Raw genomic sequence first — 17,106 nt, forward strand, 5'->3', positions numbered from 1 at the left:
GCAGTCAGGGGCACCCTCCACCAGGCCCCCACTCATGTCCCCCTGCACCCCCACACCCCAGCAGTCAGGGGCACCGTCCACCATGGCCCCCACTCATGTCTCCCAGCGCCCCCACCCCCCAGCAGTGCAGGGCACCCTCAACCATGTCCCCACACATGTCTCAAAGCACCCCCACCCCCCAGCATCCAGTGATCCAGTGGCACCATCCACCAGGCCCCCACTCATGTCTCCCTGCACCCCCACCCCCCAGCATCCAGGGGCACCCTCCACCAGGCCCCCATTCATGTCTCCCAGCACCCCCACCCCCCAGCATCCAGGGGCACCATCCACCAGGCCCCTACTCATGTCTCCCTGCACCCCCACCCCCAGCATCCAGGGGCACCCTCCACCAGGCCCCACTCATGTCCAACTCATGTACCCCTGCACCCCCACCCCCAGCAGTCAGGGGCACCCTCCACCAGGCCCACACTCATGTCACCCACCCCCCACCCCTCAGCAGTCAGGGGCACCCTCCACCAGGCCCCCACTCATGTCTCCCAGAACCCCCACCCCCCAGCATCCAGGGGTACCCTCCACCAGGCCCCCACTCATGCCTCCCAGCACCCCCACCCCCCAGCATCCAGGGGCACCCTCCACAATGCCCCCACACATGTCTCCCAGCACCCCCACCCCCCAGCATCCAGGGGCAACCTCCACCAGGCCCCCACTCATGTCTCCCAGCACCCCCACCCCCCAGCATCCAGGGGCACCCTCCACCAGGCCCCACTCATGTCCATCTCATGTCCCCCTGCGCCCCCACCTCCCCCCAGCAGTCAGGGGCACCCTCCACCAGGCCCACACTCATGTCTCCCACACCCCCACCCCCCTGCAGTCAGGGGCACCCTCCACCAGGCCCCCACTCATGTCTCCCAGCACCCCCACCCCCAGCTTCCAGGGGCACCCTCCACCAGGCCCCCACTCATGTCTCCCAGCACCCCCACCCCCCAGCATCCAGGGGCACCCTCCACCAAGCCCCCACTCATGTCTCCCTGCACCCCCACCCCCAGCATCCAGGGGCACCCTCCACCAGGCCCCCATTCATGTCTCCCAGCACACCCACCCCCCAGCATCCAGGGGCACCCTCCACCAGGCCCCCACTCATGTCTCCCTGCACCCCCACCCCCCAGCATCCAGGGGCACCCTCCACCAGGCCCACACTCATGTCTCCCACACCCCCATCCCCCTGCAGTCAGGGGCACCCTCCACCAGGCCCCCACTCATGTCTCCCAGCACCCCAACCCCTAGCATCCAGGGGCACCCTCCACCAGGCCCCCACTCATGTCTCCCAGCACCCCCACACCCCAGCATCCAGGGGCACCCTCCACCATGCCCCTCTCATGTCCAACTCATGTTCCCCTGCACCCCCACCTCCCAGCAGTCAGGGGCACCCTCCACCACGCCCCCACTCATGTCCCCCTGCACCCCCACACCCCAGCAGTCAGGGGCACCGTCCACCAGGACCCACTCATGTCTCCCAGCGCCCCCACCCCCCAGCAGTGCAGGGCACCCTCCACCATGTCCCCACACATGTCTCAAAGCACCCCCACCCCCCAGCATCCAGTGGCACCCTCCACCAGGCCCCCACTCATGTCTCCCTGCACCCCCACCCCCCAGCATCCAGGGGCACCCTCCACCAGGCCCCCATTCATGTCTCCCAGCACCCCCACCCCCCAGCATCCAGGGGCACCATCCACCAGGCCCCCACTCATGTCTCCCTGCACCCCCACCCCCCAGCATCCAGGGGCACCCTCCACCAGGCCCCACTCATGTCCAACTCATGTCCCCCTGCACCCCCACCCCCCAGCATCCAGGGGCACCCTCCACTAGGCCCCCACTCATGTCTCCCAGAACCCCCACCCACCAGCATCCAGGGGCACCATCCACCAAGCCCACACTCATGTCTCCTACCCCCCACCCCCCAGCATTCAGGGGCACCCTCCACCAGTCCCCCACTCATGTCTCCCAGCACCCCCAACCCCAGCATCCAGGGGCACCCTCCACCAGGCCCCCACTCATTTCTCCCAGCACCCCCACACCCAAGCATCCAGGGGCACCCTCCACCAGGCCCCACTCATGTCCAACTCATGTCGCCCTGCACCCCCCACCCCCCAGCAGTCAGGGGCACCCTCCACCAGGCCCCCACTCATGTCTCCCAGACCCCACCCCCCAGCATCCAGGGGCACCCTCCACCAGGCCCCCACTCATGTCTCCCTGCACCCCCACCCCCCAGCATCCAGGGGCACCCTCCACCAGGCCCCCACTCATGTCTCCCAGCACCCCCACCCCCCAGCATCCAGGGGCACCCTCCACCAGGCCCCCACCCATGTCTCCCTACACCCCCACCCCCCAGCATCCAGGGGCACCCTCCACCAGGCCCCACTCATGTCCAACACATGTCCCCCTGCACCCCCACCCCCCAGCAGTCAGTGGCACCCTCCACCAGGCCCACACTCATGTCTCCCACCCCCCACCCCTAGCAGTCAGGGGCACCCTCCACCAGGCCCCCACTCATGTCTCCCAGCACCCCCAGCAGTCAGGGGCACCCTCCACCAGGCCCCACTCATGTCCACCTCATGTCCCCCTGCACCCCCACACCCCAGCAGTCAGGGGCACCGTCCACCAGGCGCCCACTTGTGTCTCCCAGCACTCCCATCATCCAGGGGCACCCTCCACCAGGCCCCCACTCATGTCTCCCAGCACCCCAACCTCCCAGCAGTGCAGGGCACCCTCCACCATGCCCCACACATGTCTCCCAGCATCCCCACCCCCCAGCATCCAGGGGCACCCTCCACCAGGCCCCCACTCATGTCTCCCAGCACCCCCACCCCCCAGCATCCAGGGGCACCCTCCACCAGGCCCCACTCATGTCCAACTCATGTCCCCCTGCAGCGCCACCCCCCCAGCAGTCAGGGGCACCCTCCACCAGGCCCCCAATCATGTCTCCCAGCACCCCCACCCCCCAGCATCCAGGGGCACCCTCCACCAGGCCCCCACTCATGTTACCCTGCACCCCCACCCCCCAGCATCTAGGGGCACCCTCCACGAGGCCCCCACTCATGTCTCCCAGCACCCCCACCCTACCCCCCAGCATCCAGGGGCACCCTCCACCAGGCCCCCACTCATGTCTCCCAGCACCCCCACTCTCCAGCATCCAGGAGCACCCTCCACCAGGCCCCCACTCATGTCTCCCTGCACCCCCACCCCCCAGCGTCCAGGGGCACCCTCCACCAGGCCCCACTCATGTCCAACTCATGTCCCCCTGCACCCCCACCCCCAGCAGTCAGGGGCACCCTCCACCAGGCCCAAACTCATGTCACCCACCCCCCACCCCTCAGCAGTCAGTGGCACCCTCCACCAGGCCCCCACTCATGTCTCCCAGAACCCCCACCCCCCAGCATCCAGGGGTACCCTCCACCAGGCCCCCACTCATGCCTCCCAGCACCCCCACCCCCCAGCATCCAGGGGCACCCTCCACAATGCCCCCACACATGTCTCCCAGCACCCCCACCCCCCAGCATCCAGGGGCAACCTCCACCAGGCCCCCACTCATGTCTCCCAGCACCCCCACCCCCCAGCATCCAGGGGCACCCTCCACCAGGCCCCACTCATGTCCATCTCATGTCCCCCTGCGCCCCCACCTCCCCCCAGCAGTCAGGGGCACCCTCCACCAGGCCCACACTCATGTCTCCCACACCCCCAACCCCCTGCAGTCAGGGGCACCCTCCACCAGGCCCCCACTCATGTCTCCCAGCACCCCCACCCCCCAGCATCCAGGGGCACCCTCCACCAGGCCCCCACTCATGTCTCCCAGCACCCCCACCCCCCAGCATCCAGGGGCACCCTCCACCAAGCCCCCACTCATGTCTCCCTGCACCCCCACCCCCAGCATCCAGGGGCACCCTCCACCAGGCCCCCACTCATGTCTCCCAGCACACTCACCCCCCAGCATCCAGGGGCACCCTCCACCAGGCCCCCACTCATGTCTCCCTGCACCCCCACCCCCCAGCATCCAGGGGCACCCTCCACCAGGCCCACACTCATGTCTCCCACACCCCCATCCCCCTGCAGTCAGGGGCACCCTCCACCAGGCTCCCACTCATGTCTCCCAGCACCCCCACCCCCCAGCATCCAGGGGCACCCTCCACCAGGCCCCCACTCATGTCTCCCAGCACCCCCACACCCCAGCATCCAGGGGCACCCTCCACCATGCCCCACTCATGTCCAACTCATGTTCCCCTGCACCCCCACCTCCCAGCAGTCAGGGGCACCCTCCACCACGCCCCCACTCATGTCCCCCTGCACCCCCACACCCCAGCAGTCAGGGGCACCGTCCACCAGGCCCCCACTCATGTCTCCCAGCGCCCCCACCCCCCAGCAGTGCAGGGCACCCTCCACCATGTCCCCACACATGTCTCAAAGCACCCCCACCCCCCAGCATCCAGTGGCACCCTCCACCAGGCCCCCACTCATGTCTCCCTGCACCCCCACCCCCCAGCATCCAGGGGCACCCTCCACCAGGCCCCCATTCATGTCTCCCAGCACCCCCACCCCCCAGCATCCAGCGGCACCATCCACCAGGCCCCCACTCATGTCTCCCTGCACCCCCACCCCCCAGCATCCAGGGGCACCCTCCACCAGGCCCCACTCATGTCCAACTCATGTCCCCCTGCACCCCCACCCCCCAGCATCCAGGGGCACCCTCCACTAGGCCCCCACTCATGTCTCCCAGAACCCCCACCCACCAGCATCCAGGGGCACCATCCACCAAGCCCACACTCATGTCTCCTACCCCCCACCCCCCAGCATTCAGGGGCACCCTCCACCAGTCCCCCACTCATGTCTCCCAGCACCCCCAACCCCAGCATCCAGGGGCACCCTCCACCAGGCCCCCACTCATGTCTCCCAGCACCCCCACACCCAAGCATCCAGGGGCACCCTCCACCAGGCCCCACTCATGTCCAACTCATGTCGCCCTGCACCCCCCACCCCCCAGCAGTCAGGGGCACCCTCCACCAGGCCGCCACTCATGTCTCCCAGACCCCACCCCCGAGCATCCAGGGGCACCCTCCACCAGGCCCCCACTCATGTCTCCCTGCACCCCCACCCCCCAGCATCCAGGGGCACCCTCCACCAGGCCCCCACTGATGTCTCCCAGCACCCCCACCCCCCAGCATCCAGGGGCACCCTCCACCAGGCCCCCACCCATGTCTCCCTACACCCCCACCCCCCAGCATCCAGGGGCACCCTCCACCAGGCCCCACTCATGTCCAACACATGTCCCCCTGCACCCCCACCCCCCAGCAGTCAGTGGCACCCTCCACCAGGCCCACACTCATGTCTCCCACCCCCCACCCCTAGCAGTCAGGGGCACCCTCCACCAGGCCCCCACTCATGTCTCCCAGCACCCCCAGCAGTCAGGGGCACCCTCCATCAGGCCCCACTCATGTCCACCTCATGTCCCCCTGCACCCCCACACCCCAGCAGTCAGGGGCACCGTCCACCAGGCCCCCACTTGTGTCTCCCAGCACTCCCATCATCCAGGGGCACCCTCCACCAGGCCCCCACTCATGTCTCCCAGCACCCCAACCCCCCAGCAGTGCAGGGCACCCTCCACCATGCCCCACACATGTCTCCCAGCACCCCCACCCCCCAGCATCCAGGGGCACCCTCCACCAGGCCCCCACTCATGTCTCCCAGCACCCCCACCCCCCAGCATCCAGGGGCACCCTCCACCAGGCCCCACTCATGTCCAACTCATGTCCCCCTGCAGCCCCACCCCCCCAGCAGTCAGGGGCACCCTCCACCAGGCCCCCAATCATGTCTCCCAGCACCCCCACCCCCCAGCATCCAGGGGCACCCTCCACCAGGCCCCCACTCATGTTACCCTGCACCCCCACCCCCCAGCATCTAGGGGCACCCTCCACAAGGCCCCCACTCATGTCTCCCAGCACCCCCACCCTACCCCCCAGCATCCAGGGGCACCCTCCACCAGGCCCCCACTCATGTCTCCCAGCACCCCCACCCTCCAGCATCCAGGAGCACCCTCCACCAGGCCCCCACTCATGTCTCCCTGCACCCCCACCCCCCAGCGTCCAGGGGCACCCTCCACCAGGCCCCACTCATGTCCAACTCATGTCCCCCTGCACCCCTACCCCCCAGCAGTCAGGTGCACCGTCCACCAGGCCCCCACTCATGTCCCCCTGCACCCCCACACCCCAGCAGTCAGGGCCACCGTCCACCAGGCCCCCACTCATGTCTCCCAGCACCCCCACCCCCCAGCAGTGCAGGGCACCATCCACCATGCCCCCACACATGTCTCCCAGCACCCCCACCCCCCAGCATCCAGGGGCACCCTCCACCAGGCCCCCACTCATGTCTCCCTGCACCCCCACCCCCCAGCATCCAGGGGCACCCTCCACCAGGCACCCACTCATGTCTCCCAGCACCCCCACACCCCAGCATCCAGGGGCACCCTCCACCAGGCCCCCACTTATGTCTCCCTGCACCCCCAGCATCCAGGGGCACCCTCCACCAGGCCCCAATCATGTCCAACTCATGTCCCCCTGCACCCCCACCCCCCAGCAGTCAGTGGCACCTTCCACCAGGCCCACACTCATGTCTCCTACCCCCCTCACCCCCAGCATCCAGGGGCACCTTCCACCAAGCCCCCACTCATGTCTCCCTGCAGCCCCACCCCCAGTATCCAGGGGCACCCTCCACCAGGCCCCCACTCATGTCTCCCAGCACACCCACCCCCCAGCATCCAGGGGCACCCTCCACCAGGCCCCCACTCATGTCTCTCAGCACCCCCACCCCCCAGCATCCAGGGGCACCCTCCACCAGACCCCCACTCATGTCTCCCCGAACTGCCACCCCCCAGCATCCAGGGGCACCCTCCACCAGGCCCCACTCATGTCCAACTCATGTCCCCCTGCACCCCCAGCCCCCCAGCAGTCAGGGGCACCCTCCACCAGGCCCACACTCATGTCTCCCACCCCCCCACCCCCCAGCATCCAGGGGCACCCTCCACCAGGCCCCCACTCATGTCTCCCTGCACCCCCAGCATCCAGGGTCACCCTCCACCAGGCCCCACTCATGTCCAACTCATGTCCCCCTGCACCCCCACCCCCCAGCAGTCAGGGGCACCTTCCACCAGGCCCACACTCATGTCTCCTACCCCCTCACCCCTCAGCAGTCAGGGGTACCCTCCACCAGGCACCCACTTATGTCTCCCAGCACCCCCACCCCCCAGCATCCAGGGGCACCCTCCACCAGGCCCCCACTCATGTCTCCCACCCCCCCACCCCCCAGCAGTCAGGGGCACCCTGCACCAGGCCCCACTCATTTCTCCCAGCACCCCCACCCCCCAGCATCCAGGGGCACCCTCCACCAGGCCCCCACTCATGTCTCCCAGCACCCCACCCCCCAGCATCCAGGGGCACCCTCCACCAGGCCCCACCATGTCAAACTCATGTCCCCCTGCACCCCCACCCCCCAGCAGTCAGGGGCACCCTCTGCGAGGCCCCAACTGATGTCTCCCAGCACCCCCACCCCCCAGCATCCAGGGGCACCCTCCACCAAGCCCCCACTCATGTCTCCCTGCACCCCCACCCCCCAGCATCCAGGGGCACCCTCCACCAGGCCCCACTCATGTCTCCCAGCACACCCACCCCCCAGCATCCAGGGGCACCCTCCACCAGGCCCCCACTCATGTCTCCCAGCACCCCCACCCCCCAGCATCCAGGGGCACCCTCCACCAGACCCCCACTCATGTCTCCCTGCACCCCCACCCCCCAGCATCCAGGGGTACCCTCCACCAGGCCCCACTCATGTCCATCTCATGTCCCCCTGCACCCCCACCCCCCCAGCAGTCAGGGGCACCCTCCACCAGGCCCACACTCATGTCTCCCACACCCCCGCCCCCTGCAGTCAGGGGCACCCTCCACCAGGCCCCCACTCATGTCTCCCAGCACCCCCACCCCCCAGCATCCAGGGGCACCCTCCACCAGGCCCCCACTCATGTCTCCCAGCACCCCCACCCCCCAGCATCCAGGGGCACCCTCCACCAGGCCCCCACTCATGTCTCCCAGCACCCCCACACCCCAGCATCCAGGGGCACCCTCCACCATGCCCCACTCATGTCCAACTCATGTCCCCCTGCACCCCCAGCCCCCCAGCAGTCAGGGGCACCCTCCACCAGGCCCACACTCATGTCTCCCACCCCCCCACCCCCCAGCATCCAGGGGCACCCTCCACCAGGCCCCCACTCATGTCTCCCTGCACCCCCAGCATCCAGGGTCACCCTCCACCAGGCCCCACTCATGTCCAACTCATGTCCCCCTGCACCCCCACCCCCCCAGCAGTCAGGGGCACCTTCCACCAGGCCCACACTCATGTCTCCTACCCCCTCACCCCTCAGCAGTCAGGGGTACCCTCCACCAGGCACCCACTTATGTCTCCCAGCACCCCCACCCCCCAGCATCCAGGGGCACCCTCCACCAGGCCCCCACTCATGTCTCCCACCCCCCCACCCCCCAGCAGTCAGGGGCACCCTGCACCAGGCCCCACTCATTTCTCCCAGCACCCCCACCCCCCAGCATCCAGGGGCACCCTCCACCAGGCCCCCACTCATGTCTCCCAGCACCCCACCCCCCAGCATCCAGGGGCACCCTCCACCAGGCCCCACCATGTCAAACTCATGTCCCCCTGCACCCCCACCCCCCAGCAGTCAGGGGCACCCTCTGCGAGGCCCCAACTGATGTCTCCCAGCACCCCCACCCCCCAGCATCCAGGGGCACCCTCCACCAAGCCCCCACTCATGTCTCCCTGCACCCCCACCCCCCAGCATCCAGGGGCACCCTCCACCAGGCCCCACTCATGTCTCCCAGCACACCCACCCCCCAGCATCCAGGGGCACCCTCCACCAGGCCCCCACTCATGTCTCCCAGCACCCCCACCCCCCAGCATCCAGGGGCACCCTCCACCAGACCCCCACTCATGTCTCCCTGCACCCCCACCCCCCAGCATCCAGGGGTACCCTCCACCAGGCCCCACTCATGTCCATCTCATGTCCCCCTGCACCCCCACCCCCCCAGCAGTCAGGGGCACCCTCCACCAGGCCCACACTCATGTCTCCCACACCCCCGCCCCCTGCAGTCAGGGGCACCCTCCACCAGGCCCCCACTCATGTCTCCCAGCACCCCCACCCCCCAGCATCCAGGGGCACCCTCCACCAGGCCCCCACTCATGTCTCCCAGCACCCCCACCCCCCAGCATCCAGGGGCACCCTCCACCAGGCCCCCACTTATGTCTCCCAGCACCCCCACACCCCAGCATCCAGGGGCACCCTCCACCATGCCCCACTCATGTCCAACTCATGTTCCCCTGCACCCCCACCCCCCAGCAGTCAGGGGCACCCTCCACCAGGCCCCCACTCATGTCCCCCTGCACCCCCACACCCCAGAAGTCAGGGGCACAGTCCACCAGGCCCCCACTCATGTCTCCCAGCGCCCCCACCCCCCAGCAGTGGGGGGCACCCTCCACCATGTCCCCACACATGTCTCAAAGCACCCCCACCCCCCAGCATCCAGTGGCACCCTCCACCAGGCCCCCACTCATGTCTCCCTGCACCCCCACCCCCCAGCATCCAGGGGCACCCTCCACCAGGCCCCCATTCATGTCTCCCAGCACCCCCACCCCCCAGCATCCAGGGGCACCATCCACCAGGCCCCCACTCATGTCTCCCTGCACCCCACCCCCCAGCATCCAGGGGCACACTCGACCAGGCCCCACTCATGTCCAACTCATGTCCCCCTGCACCCCCACCCCCAGCAGTCAGGGGCACCCTCCACCAGGCCCACACTCATGTCACCCACCCCCCCACCCCTCAGCAGTCAGGGGCACCCTCCACCAGGCCCCCACTCATGTCTCCCAGCACCCCCACCCCCCAGCATCCAGGGGTACCCTCCACCAGGCCCCCACTCATGCCTCCCAGCACCCCCAACCCCCAGCATCCAGGGGCAACCTCCACAATGCCCCAACACATGTCTCCCAGCACCCCCACCCCCCAGCATCCAGGGGCACCCTCCACCAGGCCCCCACTCATGTCTCCCAGCACCCCCACACCCCAGCATCCAGGGGCACCCTCCACCAGGCCCCCACTCATGTCTCCCAGCACCCCCACCCCCAGCAGTGCAGGGCACCCTCCACCATGCCCCCACACATGTCTCCCAGCACCCCCACCCCCCAGCATCCAGGGGCACCCTCCACCAGGCCCCCACTCATGTCTCCCAGCACCCCCACCCCCCAGCAGTGCAGGGCACCATCCACCATGCCCCCACACATGTCTCCCAGCACCCCCACACCCCAGCAGTCAGGGGCACCCTCCACCAGGCCTCACTCATGTCCAACTCATGTTCCCCTGCACCCCCACCTCCCAGCAGTCAGGGGCACCCTCCACCAGGCCCCCACTCATGTCCCCCTGCACCCCCACACCCCAGCAGTCAGGGGCACCGTCCACCATGGCCCCCACTCATGTCTCCCAGCGCCCCCACCCCCCAGCAGTGCAGGGCACCCTCAACCATGTCCCCACACATGTCTCAAAGCACCCCCACCCCCCAGCATCCAGTGATCCAGTGGCACCCTCCACCAGGCCCCCACTCATGTCTCCCTGCACCCCCACCCCCCAGCATCCAGGGGCACCCTCCACCAGGCCCCCATTCATGTCTCCCAGCACCCCCACCCCCCAGCATCCAGGGGCACCATCCACCAGGCCCCTACTCATGTCTCCCTGCACCCCCACCCCCCAGCATCCAGGGGCACCCTCCACCAGGCCCCACTCATGTCCAACTCATGTCCCCCTGTACCCCCACCCCCAGCAGTCAGGGGCACCCTCCACCAGGCCCACACTCATGTCACCCACCCCCCACCCCTCAGCAGTCAGGGGCACCCTCCACCAGGCCCCCACTCATGTCTCCCAGAACCCCCACCCCCCAGCATCCAGGGGTACCCTCCACCAGGCCCCCACTCATGCCTCCCAGCACCCCCACCCCCCAGCATCCAGGGGCACCCTCCACAATGCCCCCACACATGTCTCCCAGCACCCCCACCCCCAGCATCCAGGGGCACCCTCCACCAGGCCCCCACTCATGTCTCCCAGCACCCCCACCCCCCAGCATCCAGGGGCACCCTCCACCAGGCCCCACTCATGTCCATCTCATGTCCCCCTGCGCCCCCACCTCCCCCCAGCAGTCAGGGGCACCCTCCACCAGGCCCACACTCATGTCTCCCACACCCCCACCCCCCTGCAGTCAGGGGCACCCTCCACCAGGCCCCCACTCATGTCTCCCAGCACCCCCACCCCCCAGCATCCAGGGGCACCCTCCACCAGGCCCCCACTCATGTCTCCCAGCACCCCCACCCCCCAGCATCCAGGGGCACCCTCCACCAAGCCCCCACTCATGTCTCCCTGCACCCCCACCCCCAGCATCCAGGGGCACCCTCCACCAGGCCCCCACTCATGTCTCCCAGCACACCCACCCCCCAGCATCCAGGGGCACCCTCCGCCAGGCCCCCACACATGTCTCCCTGCACCCCCACCCCCCAGCATCCAGGGGCACCCTCCACCAGGCCCACACTCATGTCTCCCACACCCCCATCCCCCTGCAGTCAGGGGCACCATCCACAAGGCCCCCACTCATGTCTCCCAGCACCCCCACCCCCCAGCATCCAGGGGCACCCTCCACCAGGCCCCCACTCATGTCTCCCAGCACCCCCACACCCCAGCATCCAGGGGCACCCTCCACCATGCCCCACTCACGTCCAACTCATGTTCCCCTGCACCCCCACCCCCCAGCAGTCAGGGGCACCCTCCACCACGCCCCCACTCATGTCCCCCTGCACCCCCACACCCCAGCAGTCAGGGGCACCGTCCACCAGGCCCCCACTCATGTCTCCCAGCGCCCCCACCCCCCAGCAGTGCAGGGCACCCTCCACCATGTCCCCACACATGTCTCAAAGCACCCCCACCCCCCAGCATCCAGTGGCACCCTCCACCAGGCCCCCACTCATGTCTCCCTGCACCCCCACCCCCCAGCATCCAGGGGCACCCTCCACCAGGCCCCCATTCATGTCTCCCAGCACCCCCACCCCCCAGCATCCAGGGGCACCATCCACCAGGCCCCCACTCATGTCTCCCTGCACCCCCACCCCCCAGCATCCAGGGGCACCCTCCACCAGGCCCCACTCATGTCCAACTCATGTCCCCCTGCACCCCCACCCCCCAGCAGTCAGGGGCACCCTCCACCAGGCCCACACTCATGTCACCCACCCCCCCCACCCCTCAGCAGTCAGGGGCACCCTCCACCAGGCCCCCACTCATGTCTCCCAGCACCCCCACCCCCCAGCATCCAGGGGTACCCTCCACCAGGCCCCCACTCATGCCTCCCAGCACCCCCATCCCCCAGCATCCAGTGGCACCCTCCACAATGCCCACACACATGTCTCCCAGCAGCCCCACCCCCCAGCATCCAGGGGCACCCTCCACCAGGCCCCCACTCATGTCTCCCAGCACCCCCACCCCCCAGCAGTGCAGGGCACCATCCACCATGCCCCCACACATGTCTCCCAGCACCCCCACCCCCAGCAGTCAGGGGCACCCCCCACCAGGCCCCACTCATGTCCAACTCATGTCCCCCTGCACCCCCACCCCCCAGCAGTCAGGGGCACCTTCCAACAGGCCCACACTCATGTCTCCCAGCACCCCCACCCCCCAGCATCTAGGGGCACCCTCCACCAAGCCCCCACTCATGTCTCCCTGCACCCCCACCCCCCAGCATCCAGGGGCACCCTCCACCAGGCCCCCACTCATGTCTCCCAGCAAACCCACCCACCAGCATCCAGGGGCACCCTCCACCAGGCCCCCACTCATGTCTCCCAGCACCCCCACCCCCCAGCATCCAGGGGCACCCTCCACCAGGCCCCCACTCATGTCTCCCTGCACCCCCACCCCCCAGCATCCAGGGGCACCCTCCACCAGGCCCACACTCATGTCTCCCACACCCCCATCCCCCTGCAGTCAGGGGCACCCTCCACCAGGCCCCCACTCATGTCTCCCAGCACCCCCACCCCCCAGCATCCAGGGGCACCCTCCACCAGGCCCCCACTCATGTCTCCCAGCACCCCCACACCCCAGCATCCAGGGGCACCCTCCACCATGCCCCACTCATGTCCAACTCATGTTCCCCTCCACCCCCACCCCCCAGCAGTCAGGGGCACCCTCCACCACGCCCCCACCCATGTCCCCCTGCACCCCCACACCCCAGCAGTCAGGGGCACAGTCCACCAGGCCCCCACTCATGTCTCCCAGCGCCCCCACCCCCCAGCAGTGCAGGGCACCCTCCACCATGTCCCCACACATGTCTCAAAGCACCCCCACCCCCCAGCATCCAGTGGCACCCTCCACCAGGCCCCCACTCATGTCTCCCTGCACCCCCACCCCCCAGCACCCAGGGGCACCCTCCACCAGGCCCCCATTCATGTCTCCCAGCACCCCCACCCCCCAGCATCCAGGGGCACCATCCACCAGGCCCCCACTCATGTCTCCCTGCACCCCCACCCCCCAGCATCCAGGGGCACCCTCCACCAGGCCCCACTCATGTCCAACTCATGTCCCCCTGCACCCCCACCCCCCAGCAGTCAGGGGCACCCTCCACCAGGCCCACACTCATGTCACCCACCCCCCCCACCCCTCAGCAGTCAGGGGCACCCTCCACCAGGCCCCCACTCATGTCTCCCAGCACCCCCACCCCCAGCATCCAGGGGTACCCTCCACCAGGCCCCCACTCATGCCTCCCAGCACCCCCATCCCCCAGCATCCAGGGGCACCCTCCACAATGCCCACACACATGTCTCCCAGCACCCCCACCCCCCAGCATCCAGGGGCACCCTCCACCAGGCCCCCACTCATGTCTCCCAGCACCCCCACCCCCCAGCAGTGCAGGGCACCATCCACCATGCCCCCACACATGTCTCCCAGCACCCCCACCCCCAGCAGTCAGGGGCACCCTCCACCAGGCCCCACTCATGTCCAACTCATGTTCCCCTGCACCCCCACCCCCCAGCAGTCAGGGGCACCCTCCACCAGGCCCGCACTCATGTCCCCCTGCACCCCCACACCCCAGCAGTCAGGGGAACCGTCCACCAGGCCCCCACTCATGTCTCCCAGCACCCCCACCCCCCAGCATCCAGGGGTACCCTCCACCAGGCCCCCACTCATGCCTCCCAGCACCCCCACCCCCAGCATCCAGGGGCACCCTCCACAATGCCCCCACACATTTCTCCCAGCACCCCCACCCCCCAGCATCCAGGGGCACCCTCCACCAGGCCCCCACTCATGCCTCCCAGCACCCCCACCCCCCAGCATCCAGGGGCACCCTCCACAATGCCCCCACACATGTCTCCCAGCACCCCCACCCCCAGCAGTCAGGGGCACCCTCCACCAGGCCCCACTCATGCCCAACTCATGTTCCCCTGCACCCCCACCCCCCCATCAGTCAGGGGCACCCTCCACCAGGCCCCCACTCATGTCCCCCTGCACCCCCACACCCCAGTAGTCAGGGGCACCATCCACCAGGCCCCCACACATGTCTCCCAGCACCCCCACCCCCAGCAGTCAGGGGCACCCTCCACCAGGCCCCCACTCATGTCCCCCTGCACCCCCACACCCCAGTAGTCAGGGGCACCATCCACCAGGCCCCCACACATGTCTCAAAGCACCTCCACCCCCCAGCATCCAGTGGCACCCTCCACCAGGCCCCCACTCATGTCTCCCTGCACCCCCACCCCCCAGCTTCCAGGGGCACCCTCCACCAGGCCCCCATTCATGTCTCCCAACACCCCCACCCCCCAGCATCCAGGGGCACCATCCACCAGGCCCCCACTCATGTCTCCCTGCACCCCCACCCCCCAGCATCCAGGGGCACCCTCCACCAGGCCCCACTCATGTCCAACTCATGTCCCCCTGCACCCCCACCCCCACCCCCAGCAGTCAGGGGCACCCTCCACCAGGCCCACACTCATGTCAATCAACCCCCCCACCCCTCAGCAGTCAGGGGCACCCTCCGCCAGGCCCCCACTCATGTCTCCCAGAACCCCCACCCCCCAGCATCCAGGGGTACCCTCCACCAGGCCCCCACTCATGCCTCCCAGCACCCCCACCCCCCAGCATCCAGGGGCACCCTCCACAATGCCCCCACACATGTCTCCCAGCACCCCACCCCCCAGGATCCAGAGGCACCCTCCACCAGGCCCCCACTCACGTCTCCCAGCACCCCCACCCCCCAGCATCCAGGGGCACCCTCCACCAGGCCCCCACTCATGTCTCCCTGCACCCCCACCCCCCAGCATCCAGGGGCACCCTCCACCAGGCCCACACTCATGTCTCCCACACCCCCATCCCCCTGCAGTCAGGGGCACCCTCCACCAGGCCCCCACTCATGTCTCCCAGCACCCCCACCCCCCAGCATCCAGGGGCACCCTCCACCAGGCCCCCACTCATGTCTCCCAGCACCCCCACACCCCAGCATCCAGGGGCACCCTCCACCATGCCCCACTCATGTCCAACTCATGTTCCCCTGCACCCCCACCCCCCAGCAGTCAGGGGCACCCTCCACCACGCCCCCACTCATGTCCCCCTGCACCCCCACACCCCAGCAGTCAGGGGCACAGTCCACCAGGCCCCCACTCATGTCTCCCAGCGCCCCCACCCCCCAGCAGTGCAGGGCACCCTCCACCATGTCCCCACACATGTCTCAAAGCACCCCCACCCCCCAGCATCCAGTGGCACCCTCCACCAGGCCCCCACTCATGTCTCCCTGCACCCCCACCCCCCAGCACCCAGGGGCACCCTCCACCAGGCCCCCATTCATGTCTCCCAGCACCCCCACCCCCCAGCATCCAGGGGCACCATCCACCAGGCCCCCACTCATGTCTCCCTGCACCCCCACCCCCCAGCATCCAGGGGCACCCTCCACCAGGCCCCACTCATGTCCAACTCATGTCCCCCTGCACCCCCACCCCCCAGCAGTCAGGGGCACCCTCCACCAGGCCCACACTCATGTCACCCACCCCCCCCACCCCTCAGCAGTCAGGGGCACCCTCCACCAGGCCCCCACTCATGTCTCCCAGCACCCCCACCCCCAGCATCCAGGGGTACCCTCCACCAGGCCCCCACTCATGCCTCCCAGCACCCCCATCCCCCAGCATCCAGGGGCACCCTCCACAATGCCCACACACATGTCTCCCAGCACCCCCACCCCCCAGCATCCAGGGGCACCCTCCACCAGGCCCCCACTCATGTCTCCCAGCACCCCCACCCCCCAGCAGTGCAGGGCACCATCCACCATGCCCCCACACATGTCTCCCAGCACCCCCACCCCCAGCAGTCAGGGGCACCCTCCACCAGGCCCCATTCATGTCCAACTCATGTTCCCCTGCACCCCCACCCCCCAGCAGTCAGGGGCACCCTCCACCAGGCCCGCACTCATGTCCCCCTGCACCCCCACACCCCAGCAGTCAGGGGAACCGTCCACCAGGCCCCCACTCATGTCTCCCAGCACCCCCACCCCCCAGCATCCAGGGGTACCCTCCACCAGGCCCCCACTCATGCCTCCCAGCACCCCCACCCCCAGCATCCAGGGGCACCCTCCACAATGCCCCCACACATTTCTCCCAGCACCCCCACCCCCCAGCATCCAGGGGCACCCTCCACCAGGCCCCCACTCATGCCTCCCAGCACCCCCACCCCCCAGCATCCAGGGGCACCCTCCACAATGCCCCCACACATGTCTCCCAGCACCCCCACCCCCAGCAGTCAGGGGCACCCTCCACCAGGCCCCACTCATGCCCAACTCATGTTCCCCTGCACCCCCACCCCCCATCAGTCAGGGGCACCCTCCACCAGGCCCCCACTCATGTCCCCCTGCACCCCCACACCCCAGTAGTCAGGGGCACCATCCACCAGGCCCCCACACATGTCTCCCAGCACCCCCACCCCCAGCAGTCAGGGGC

Source organism: Ambystoma mexicanum, chromosome 4p (genome assembly GCF_040938575.1).
Source record: "Ambystoma mexicanum isolate Mex_15411 chromosome 4p, UKY_AmexF1_1, whole genome shotgun sequence".
NCBI classification, from domain to species: Eukaryota; Metazoa; Chordata; class Amphibia; order Caudata; family Ambystomatidae; genus Ambystoma; species Ambystoma mexicanum.